Below are 10,839 nucleotides of genomic sequence, written 5' to 3' on the forward strand. Positions count from 1 at the left end.
ATTCCTAAATAAATGCTTTAAATTCTTTGACATTGTCATTCAGTAAATATTTAGAAAGTGTAATTATTGGAGTTTTCCTTAAAGCATTTCATAGTAACACAACTGATGCATTAAGAGGCTTCCATAAATACTTTTATCAGCTCTAATCTTCTCTCAAAACCTGAGGACTCCAACAATGCTCTGCAATTCTATAGCACCTTCCAGCACCTTCCAACATTAATGAAATAATTGTCAACACTCCTATGAGATGTGACCATATTGTACAGCTGGAGGAGTAGAAGCACAAATAGATGAACTGCAGTGTCACATGAGGGGCTGAGTACTTCAGCTCCCATAACATCAAAATACAGAGTTCAGAACCTGGAAATTAGGGTGTGTTCCCCTCTCTACCACTGAATATGTGGAGAAAGTGCAGAGACCTACACCAGGTCCAAACTCACACGATCAATGCTATACAGTGAGACAGTGACAGAATGAGAACTGAACTCTGATAGTCAAACTTACATACCTGTGCATTAATCACTGAACTGTAAGTGATTGTTATAATGGGAAGTTACTCCTGCTTAATTTTGGTCTTGATATATTTGCTGGAGGAAAAATTTATTCTAAATTTTCTTTGAAGTAAACGTGATATTTGTTGAGAAATGTTGAACTAATTTTATATGTTAAGTTTTTCAAAACACTACTGTAACCAACAGTTGGAATTTGAAGCAAATATATGATGCATTACCTTTAGGAATATTTACTACCTTATTTTTATGCACATAGTACGGAAAACAGTTTTATCTGGGCCTTCAAAGCTACAAATCATTTTTTCCAGATCCAAGTGTTCTTGACAGACTTAACTCTGAAAGCTTACATGTGCAAACTCATCTAGGTTAAATAAAGACGTATCTTGCACCAATACTTAACTTTTACACAAAAGTTTTAAATTAATTTCCTTACCTTTTGTGTGTTTCTAAAAATAAAATAATTCTCAAGTTCTCTATATGACAGTAACATATCAGTAACAAATCAGGAAGCTATATATTCATTAAATGGTCTACAAAATTGGGAAGGATATGCTAGTTTCCTCCCAATAAGAAAAATCAAAGTCAAGAGTAGTATTTTAACTGGTAACCAGAACATTTCTACCCACTCTACTCTATTCAGTACTAACAAAATTAAGAGATCAGAGTGCTTCATACAGACAATTTTCTGATATGATAAACATTACACTCTGTTCATGCCCTTATTAGACCATTAAGGACAAGCTGAGTTCTCTATCATTGTGCAATAGTTCTAACAGATCAAGGTTTTCCTGCATAAACTGTCCAGGGTTCTAGGAGCATCTGTGTATCCAGTCACCACAGCAAAGTATATTTACCCATCTTTGGTGACCTTCCCAGAGAAGTTAGATTCATAGCACTTTTTGAAAGACTGAGGGAGAAACTCCTTTGTCCTGGCCTATTACATCTCCCAGAACGGATTGTCAGTTTTAAGGATGTGTATAAGATCACATAATGGCTACGATATTTTCTTACATAGTCACTGCACTTCCAGCATCTAACTCAATGGTACGAGATTTTAATTGAGCATTTATTTGGCATGTCCCAGTGGTGTAAGACATAGCTTATGGGAAAAAACTAAGACACTAAACATTTTTTAATACGACTTTAACCCATACACCAAGTTTTATGCACTTTCATAGGAGATACTACAACAGAATAAAATCAAACTTAATTGCCTTTTAAATAACTGCAACAGCTACTTTAATTTTATTTCAACAACAATAAGTTATTCACAAATCAGATGGTTCACATGCTAGCACAAAATGACAAGTAAATAGAGCAGAACACATTCAAGCAGAATATAAACCCTACATATGAAAGGCAATTTTTCTTAAACATGGTGCACAGCCATTTTACAAATGTCACAAATAAACTACCAAGATGCAAGCACTTGAAGCCTTAATCTTCATTAATCCTGGGATGTCAGACAATTCTGGAACATCAAGGGAGGGAAAAAAACCTACCGAAGAAAAGATACGTTGCCAAATTGGACCATGTTAAAAGAATGGCGTTTAATAACTGGATGCAATTTCTCCCTCACACACTAGATGGTAGTATTAAGAATGCTACAGTACTTTCCTTCACTACTTTTAATTTGGCTGAATGGTTTTAATTTATATTATACATGGCACTTAAAATTCCTCAGGCTTTCATTCTTTTAGTGTGCAACTTTACTCATTGTTAGCATGTATGTGGGAAGACAGTTTATGCTATTAAGGTAACATGTTGAAGATTGATGCCATCCATATATGTGGGAATATACACCAAAATATTCTATTTACTAATCATACTCATTTTTAGTTTATTACAGTTCCAAAATATTAAAACAAGCACTACTAAGGTTTAATCCCAAATTTAAATCATATGTAATTGGAAACACTTTAATGTAATAAATTAGAAGTCATAACAAATCTTAACCATCAAAAGCATCACCGAGCAAATGCGCAGAAACAAGGGATAATTAGAACAGGTATAAAAGATTTCCCAAATATTTCTCTAGCCTTGGGTGGAAAACTGGATTCCTAGAGAATATTGGGAGAAATCTTATAAGAACAAAATGAAATCTTGCAACTGAGAAGCTATAGACCAGAGCAGAAGGATTTCAGAACTGAATGGGAGTAAGTATCTACAACTCCTTTAAAAAATGCTTTCAAAGTGACCTGTTCCCAAGTCATTTCTAAATCCAAACACTTGAAGCCTTTACGGGAGGGGGAAAACAGAAGTGGTATGAACAGAAAGAACATGGAAAATTGGTTAGAGATACTTTTGTTAGCCTGCTTTGGCCTTTTCACATGGTTGGTATTCATAGGTATTGGTTTACAAGTGCTCACAGCTGTGGGGAATTTAATGTTAAAGGAGATATGAATTAAGAGCTCTAGTAAGAGCACATCATCAACAATGTACAGATGAAAAAAATGAAAGCCAGCATCCTGGAAGAATTTCCAGTAGTTGAAGATAAAAACTAAATAAATAAGCGTAAACCTCTGAATTGTGAACTATTTGGCAGACTTAAACAACCAAAATCCTCTCAGCACTGAAGCCAACACCTTCTACTTGTATTTAAAATGGCACTCTTCTCAAAAAGCACTGGAGGACTTAGTTTCCATGCAATTCTATTATCTCACAGAATTGTGGGGGGAGAGGGGGCACACAGAGGGTGAGCAGATACAACCATAAAGAAGGAAGACAATTATAACCAACATAAAGCCAACATTAGGCTCTCAGATGGCTCTAAACATATTTTTTCATCAGTTAGTGGAGATTACATTCAGTGTATCTTCTGATTATTATAGACATAAAACAGAGAAAAGAAGGCACCTTAAGATTGGTGCAATTTAAGAGACTGGTACCAAGAGAAACAATGACAGAGCAAATGGACGTTTTAAAACCATTGACCTGGCTGAATGGAAAAGTGATTGGGTAATTACAAAGGACTGTCCTTTCCAGATGTTAAGAATGTATGTTGTTCCACTGCATATTTGCCACAGAGTGCAAGTGGTGGAAATTTACCTCAGAGAACAGTAGCACTAACTCACTTTTAAACTCATATGATGCTCCTTTCATTCCACAGTAATTTCTATTTAATAAGATTATGGCTTATCTTTATTTTAAGACCAAGATTCAAGTTAACGCTGGATTATAAATAGTCTTTGGGAAAGTGCTGTATGCTGTGCATTCAGGGATGGACAGAGAACACAATATCCATAAAGGATAAGACTGCAGTATATAAGTAATCTCAAATGCATGCTCAAAGTTTTGAGTGTGCAAGCAAAAATATGGATGGCATGAGACAGCAAGTCATGTTGTTATACAATGGTATCAGAGAATGAAAAAAATCCATTACTGAATACTGAAAAGACAAATATGCTCTCTGATGAAAACAGATGAAAATACATGAAAACAATGAGCTTTTCATTCACTGTACCTCTAGAGATTAGTCATTTTATTCTGCCAGGAACCCCAGGCCCACCACACAAGAGATTATTTGTGGGAAGTTGAACTTGGTTATTATTTTAGCAGTGAAACAAAGAAAAAGGAGAATACTAAAGTAGTTTGTTTACCTGTTCTCAGAACACCACATTACAGGTTACATGAGAAGTAAGATTCCAGGGGAAAAAAAAAAAATTGATACTGGACTCACTATGAATAGCAAAGCACATCACTTCACCTACTTTCACTTGCTCTCACATAGTTCCAAAATTAGAAACAATCAGAATCCTACTGGAAACAATATACAGAATCTTAATTGGGCTGCCTGTACTAAATACGTCAGCAACGTATCACTTGGCAGATCATTTTTTGATTTACTGGTTTTAAAAAAATAAAAAACTTTAATGGTTAACCTTTTTCTTTGTAATGCTACTATTTTAGCCATTGTGACAAAATAAGAGTTTGAAAGCCGATATAATTTCAATTTTTACTTACACTGCAGACTTAACGACGCTGAAGATTTGTTTCACTCCCTGAAGACAATCTAACACATACAATTCTATTAATAAGAATAGGAAAATGCTTAATAAAATCCTACCTAAAACTATGTCTAAGATTGTAACACTAGAAATTCTATTTAGAGTAAATACAATTTTCTAATAAACTGTCCTAGAGTAGATCCATCTACTAATCTATTTAGGTGTTTTGATTAGTTTAGTTATTTATAAAATGTATGTGGATGCACTTAAAATTTCATTGTTCTATATTCAAAAAGCACAGCACAGTTCTTCAAATTTTACAGAAGCTATTCTATCTTAATTTGGGTCAACCACAGTAGACCATTCCAATTTAGAATATTGTACTGAAAATCTCTCCTGCCCACTCCCCCTCAAAAATAAATAAAGCTATCCAAGCAAGACTTATTCTATGTCAAAAGCAGACCTTAACTAATTAAACTGTGCCCTTCAGGAGTTATTCCACAAACCAGGATATCTGTATTTTTTCCACATGTTCCGGAGAGGCTAATTTTCAGATATATGATAAACAAGATTGTGAATATTATGAGCACAAACAATTCATAATCCCTGTGCACAAGAACAGAAGCATGTTTGGGACAAGGTCAGCTGAAATACAAATCGAAGAGGATATGAAATAATGAACAGGTATAAGTACCCTACCGGTAGTAGAGAAATGGTGGCAGTAAGTATTGGATCCTCTGCACCTCACTAGTTTTTAAAAGATGTATGTTTCAAAAAGCATTGCTACTAACACCAAATACCACAAAGCTTTTGAAAAGGAAAGTGGTATGAAGATTTAGCCTTCACATAGACTGAGCTGAAGAACACATTAATCTGTCATGTCCAAATTCATGTGGTGCCAGGCAAGCATAACTGTTAGAAATAGTCTCACTAGCATAGGTCAGTATTTAGAATAGCAATAAGACTCTTTTGGGAGAGGTTATCTTTCTTATGAAGAATGTTACCCAAACTCCACTCAAACAACATGCCATTAAAATATATATATACACACACTGTATACTCCCACATACAGATTGCTAGGCTTAGAAACTATTACGGGGAAAGTTAAAAATACTACTGGGAAATAGGAATATTACACCATGCCTCTCCTGTCCCCAATACAATTTGCGAATATTAACCCCCATCAATTTACAGTGTGAAAAAAGTTTAAAATACTTGTGAAGTGCTCTGAAGATGAAAGGCACTGTGGGGGAGATTGTGAAACCTTTATTCATATTACATCATGAGTAATCCCAGGAAAGTCAACTGGACTATTTATAAACTCAGGTACTATTTAATGGGATAAATATATCACAACGTGGCCCTATATAAGTGTTCAATTACACCAGATACTACCATCGTGTGTGGAAAAAATATGCACTTTAAGCATTTATCTCATAACCCCGGCCACTTGATCACTAATCCTTTACTTGGCAGACAAGACTTTGGGATAAGTTCTCAGTTGCATTTTTGGAAGTTCCATAAAGCCCAGCATGTGGACTGGGTGGTCCTTGGAGTAACTTGAGTCAGGCAGGAAACACAGGAAGGCCCCCAAGATTCCATTTTGCATCCTTACATTTTTACTTTGGGAAAGTTTATGGCCTGTATTATCCAGGAGGTCAGACTAAATGATCACAACAGTCTGTCTGGCCTTGGAATCTATGAATTTGCCAACCTGTTAAATTAGTTATTTCTCTCACTATTAGAGTTGGTCCATCCACTAAGAGAGACAAAGCAATTTATGGAGAATGCAGAACATCTTGGTTGTGTGGATTAGTTGGTGGGTGTCGGGGTGCTGGAGCCATTTGCTCTTGCACCCTCATGCACCGGCCAAAAATGAGCAGAAGTCAAGAGTGGAGAAGAGGTTGATGAGAACAGAAAAGGCAGAGACACAGAAAACACAGTACTCAGTAAAGAGGAACATATTGCAGACCTTAAATCCCCCATGCAGTCATGAATGTGAATACGGAAGAGCAGACATGCTAAGGCATGTGCAGATTTCACAGCAGGATACATTTCTGAAAAATGCAGATACTTCATGGTCTGAAAGAACCTAATTTTGCCTCTTGAACCTCTCCCTCAGCAACAGTCCCCAATGCAAATGTCGGTAAACAGGTATCTACCAGAGGAGAACTTTAAACATAAATAAAACTTAAATTAGATGCTTGCCTTACAATTATAGAAAACATATGCAGCTAGAGAAAAACATTCGTAAGTGGGCATTTATCAACCTCAAATGTGATTAGGAGAGACACTTTTGGCAAACTGTTCTACAGATGAAGCACTGTGGATCTGTTTGGAATATGGAGGGAAGGGGGAACCCACACCATGCCCTTATGCAAAATACTATTTACTTTGCCAGAGGTATGTTGTTTACTCCACTGAGAAAATTCACAACATGATGGATAGACCATCAAAAGCAGGGCCATTATTTAATGTCAGCATTAAAGCGGTACAGATTCCTGTAAGTATCTTCAGGCAGTGTGCATAGTCGTATCTCAGCATAAAATAGAATTTTTTACACTTCAAAATCCATGTACACAGCAAACAATTTATATGAAGAGTAAAAGAACTGAGGAGATGCCAACATCTTCCAGCAATAATCTCTCCTATGTCGTTCTTTAGATTTGTCTATTTTTGCTCATTTCTTGTTTCAATGATCCACACTGAGTCAGAAGAGAAAAGAATGTGTAAGGACTTCAGTATAATTCAGTGCAGCTTCTTCACGTATTTTCAATTTTTCATAGCATTCTTTCGAGTCGGCTCATAAACTGGAAGTCCATTCATCTAATGCTCCCCCAGCTCTTGCTTTCTCCGACTCTTGTCAGGTCAGTCTTTCCCTGAGAGAAACCAGCTCTTTAGCCTCTCCATCTCAGGCTAGACGTATTTAATTTCTGTTATGAGGATTGTGGTGTAGATCCATTTACAGGGGTCCCAAAGAGGTCATTGTTAAGGCAAAAAAAAAAATGTAGGTCCATTTCTTGCTGAAAGTCTCATCTCCCTTATCTCAATCTCCCGATCTGTCCCGATCCTTAATCACTTTTGGCTGAATCTTCCTCTCCTCAAAAATATGAATGTTACTTCAGGACAGTTAATTCTCCAACTGCCCCACTAAAGGAAGTCTGTCTTCCTCTCTGCCCTCCAACATTCATTTGTTCTTCTCTCTCAATGGACCCTCTGATACTACAGTGAAATCTAGTCTACTTAAAATACTCTTCATATTATATTTTTTATACTTCCCCAGATTTACTACCACACTGAATTTTCATAAGAACAGAATATTTACTTTTTAAGAACTCTGTTCCTGTTGCTTATTGCTCACCTGAAGTTATGAGCCTTGGACTGACAGAGTACAAGTCCTTACAGAAAAATAAAATGTCTGATCAGAAACGTACAGATTCATAGATTTTAAGGAAAGAAGGGCCCACTATGATGATCTACTCTGACCTCCTGCATAACACAGGCCATGGAATTTTACCCAGCAATTCTAGAACTAGAAGATGTTTTTTTCCTATTGCATACCTGGAAACTATCAAGCCCAATACACCTAATAAGATTTACCCTATTACAGTGACATCACATTGGCTCTTGTGGAAATGACATCACAGAGGAATCCAACTTCATTTGGGGAAACAGCTGCAGGAGCAATTAACTATTAAGAGAACCTGTGTTTTTATAATCAGAGGAAAGAGTACTTCAGCAGAAAAATATTTATTTAGAAACTTAACAGTCTTCCATGAGGCTTCAGTGGCGAATCAAAGAAAATAATTTATGTCATCTTAATACACATGTACAATAAACTATTGTTATTAAACCCCTGGTGTAGCAGGGCTATGCACAGGCCCATATCCACAATTTATTTTAACAGGCATATGCAGTAATTTAAAGCAGAGCCAACAGGAAAGCATACCACATATACCTATAAAGCCATTCAGGTCCTGCTCTGGAAAATCATGTATTGCCTACCCAAAGGCAGTGAAATAGTTAACTTGCTGAGTGGGCTGGAAACAGACAAGTAAACCTCTGCAATGCGAATGATTTTCATTATGGTTTGGTATTTATTGTACATACTTTTCCTGCCAGGAAGCTTCAAAATTTGCCAAAAGGAAAGAATTTACAAAATCTTGATTAATATGAGCCTTTGTGACTCATATTTCTGCATTACAACATCAGAAAAGATCACAAACCACTTACACGCTATAACAGGAATAAATGTACATTAGCACTGTTGTATGATAATTAACTATGTATTCCCCTTCCTGTTCCAAATCCAACAAGAGTAATTTATTATTACAGTGCTGATATGTTAGAGCAAATCTAACATCACATTCCTTGTCAATAAGGACATTTTAGAGTTAGTAAAAGTGGTTCAAAACCACCCTCTATCTTTCTCTGGACTCAAATGTGTGCGTGCAGCTCATAAAAAGGCTCATGAAGGTCCTCCCCTTTCTTGGCCTTTCAAAAAAAGAACTGACCTCTCTCTTCCTGAAAGAATCTGGGACTAGGTCCCCAAAGGCAGATAGTCTCTGGTAGGAAAGAACCAAAGCTAGCCTATTGTGTTCAGTACCTGAAAAGGGTACGTGTGTCTTGGACCTGTCCAAGAAGCCATTTTCTTTCTGAAAATATCTTGTCTCTTTAAAAAAGGATCAGCTGAGCCTGTTCCCTTGTTCCAAAATTATTACACACTTCTAAAACATCAATCACATAATTGGGAAATACAGTTTCTTACAAAGGGGTGGGTAGGACCAAGATTCTGCCTTCGATCCTCTGACAGTATAATCCATGAAATTATACTGGGGAAACTCACCCACATAATTAGAGGAAAATCAGAATAAAGAGGTGTTTTGCATTGTGCTTTGAAGGAAGCAAAACTTTCACCCAAATCTCTATAAGTAGCAAATTCCACAGCTAAGGTTCTAGACTGAGAATGCCCTGGCTGCGACAAGTTCCACATTGGTGCCTAATAAATAAAATATCCCTGGTAATCACAGCTGTGACTCAGATGAAAACACTGGTGGTCACTGACATAGATCACACTTCAATTAGGATTCTAGATAACGGCCAGGACATTAAATTAAACCTAGAATTGACTTAGCAGCTGTCATAGACAACGGAGCCTTCGCCTGTTTGTCCTGCCTAGGAGTGGGACACTGGATTCTGAACAAGCCGAATCTTCTAGGTGGTCTTTATGGTCAGTTCCAGAAAGAGCATGTGGCAGGGGTCTACCTAAGGTGACAAAGGCAAGCTCACCATGGCTAGGTTCATATCTGAGGGGAAAGGACGGCCTTTTTGTCAAGCAAAGAATCGTTATATTTCTGGTCACTGATGCGGTGTCTTAATCCAGAGACCGAGGAGACAATACGCCACTTTGGGCGAGTCACATTTTATCAACTCTCTCCAAATGACGTGGAACAACGATCTCTGTTTTTCATTACCGTTCCCGCCACCCTGGCATCGTACCCGGGATAGGGAACCCCGTGTAAACGCTATTCCAGCCGAACTGGTTTCGAAGAGAGCTTTTGGGGCTTGCCAGCGTGAAGAGGCGCCAGCGGCTGCCCAGGGAAAGGCGACGCCTCCTTCCCGCACCCCCCGGCCAGGCCAGCGGCCCGGCGAAGAGAAAAGCGCGGCCGGGGCTGAGCGGGGACGGGCAAAGCGGCCACAGGAAGCCAGGCCACGGGACCGCAGCCCGGGGCTCGGTCCGGGGGCCCCCCAAAGGCCCTGCTCAGGCCGGAGCCCGCGGTCTCCCGAGCCCCGCCGGCAGCGCAGGGCCGGGCCGAGGCGGGGCCGGGCGGCGGCGGTGCGGGAGGCCCGCCCGACCGGCGCGTTTCTCTCGCCCAGGGCCGAGTTTCCGCCTCCCGCCAGCACGGAACAGCCCCGGGGGCGTTACAGGCCCGGGCCCCCCGCCCGTGCCGGGGGCCGCGCTGCGCGTCACACGGGCCCCGAGAGCCCCGCGCCGCCCGGGGGGGCACCAGCGCGCGCGGCCCCGGCCCCACACGGCCCCCGCCCGCACTTACTCTCGGTGTCCCTGCCCGGGCCTCATGGCGCCGCCGCCGCTCGCCCCCGCCGCTCGCCGCTCCCGCTGTGGTGGCTGCGCCAGGCCGCCACCGCCAGGCACCTCTGCGCATGCGCTCTCACCGCCAAGCGCGACGCCGGCTGCGCCCTGGCGCAGGCGCGTTCCCCCGCCCCGGTCAGGGCCCGCGCAGGCGCACTTGATAGCCGGGAGGAGGAGGGGGTCCTTCAGCTTTTGTCACGGTGGTGTCTCAGCCGCGCCTGACTGAAACGCGCGGGCGCCGGGCAGCAGCCGCCCGAGGCCCGACTCGCCGCCCTCCGCAGGGGCGCTG

General features: G+C 40.2%; 1 protein-coding gene across 1 annotated transcript in view; it reads right to left on the bottom strand.

Annotated features, from left to right (window-relative positions):
* The window catches only part of FAM222B (family with sequence similarity 222 member B), a 46,299-nt gene extending 35,460 nt beyond the window's left edge, over positions 1-10,839 (bottom strand). The window contains exon 1 of the mRNA XM_037880737.2: positions 10,513-10,839. The gene's annotated coding sequence lies outside the window, so the exon portion shown is untranslated. The remainder of the gene's footprint in view (positions 1-10,512) is intronic.

Source organism: Chelonia mydas, chromosome 17, assembly GCF_015237465.2.
Source record: "Chelonia mydas isolate rCheMyd1 chromosome 17, rCheMyd1.pri.v2, whole genome shotgun sequence".
NCBI classification, from domain to species: Eukaryota; Metazoa; Chordata; order Testudines; family Cheloniidae; genus Chelonia; species Chelonia mydas.